Raw genomic sequence first — 1,142 nt, 5'->3', positions numbered from 1 at the left:
AGTCTTAACTCTTCACTCTGCTTCTTTACACCAAGACTTTGCAACTTCTCATTAATAAAGTTTCCATATACTTTAAAATGTACATACTTAGTACTTAATGTCTACTACCATAAATCTTAAATACTTTATCAAAAAGTTTTATACCTGCCAAACAGTCCTATTTTTGGCATATATAAGCAAAATCCCAAAATTAAGCATATTTAAAACATTAAAACTGTTTTTTGGGGGGAGGGTCCGTTTGTGGTGCATGAACTCTGGGCCTGGGCACTGTCCCTCAGCTCTTCAGCTCAAGGCTAGCACTCTACCACTTGAGCCACAGCGTCACTTACCGCTTTTTTCTTTTTGCTTATGTGGTGCTGAGGAATAGATCCCAGGGCCTCATGCATGCAAGGCAAGCACTCTACCACTGAGCCACCTTCCCAGCCCTAAAACATTAAAACTTTAACAAACCTAAACACTTGCTGCAATGTTCATTTTGACAGGTGCCTTGTATAGAATAATTGAATTCCTCCTCCTACACATCTCTTGAACTACAAATATCTGGAATTATTTTGTTTTTGGCATGTCTATCTTGATTTTATTCTTAAATGTGTGCTTATGTAAGAATTACATGATTCTAAAATTTCACAACAATTCTTTTGAACTTATTTTTGTTAAATTGTCTAGTTTCATAAAATCAATACAAATTATACTTTATATATAAAAAATGTTCTTTGCTCAATTTAGCATCACATGCACTAACATTGGAACGATACAGAGAAGATTAGCATGCCCCCTGCGCAAGGATGACATGAAAATTCGTGGAGCATTCCATATTTTTACAACAACAGATGCTGAAAGGTATGTGGCCACAAGGGAACCGTACTGCATTCTTGGTGGGAGTGTAAACTTGTTCAACTACTTTGGAAAGCAGTATGTAGGTTCCTCAAAAGACTCTACATAAAACTCCTCTATGACACATTAATCCCACTTTTGGGAATCTACCCAAATGATCATAAACAAGACCATACTAAAACTACCAGCACAACTATGGTTATTGCAACATTATTTACGATAGCTAGTATATGGAACCAACCCAGATGCCGTCACAAGATGAATGGATCAAGAAAATGTGGTATATATACACAATGGAATTCTATGCC

The 1,142-nt window shown here is 36.4% G+C and overlaps 1 non-coding gene across 1 annotated transcript; it reads left to right on the top strand.

Annotated features, from left to right (window-relative positions):
- Positions 1–713: 713 nt before the first annotated feature.
- LOC122098759 lies at positions 714–820 on the top strand. The gene has a single exon (XR_006145804.1). It is a non-coding gene; the product is annotated as a U6 spliceosomal RNA (small nuclear RNA).
- The last annotated feature ends 322 nt before the right edge of the window (positions 821–1,142 follow it).

The sequence above is a fragment of the Dipodomys spectabilis genome, unplaced genomic scaffold, assembly GCF_019054845.1.
Source record: "Dipodomys spectabilis isolate Male_0828 unplaced genomic scaffold, ASM1905484v1 ptg000491l, whole genome shotgun sequence".
NCBI lineage: Eukaryota > Metazoa > Chordata > Mammalia > Rodentia > Heteromyidae > Dipodomys > Dipodomys spectabilis.
Note: the sequence above shows the minus strand (reverse complement) of the source record. Positions and strands in the feature narration are given on the sequence as shown.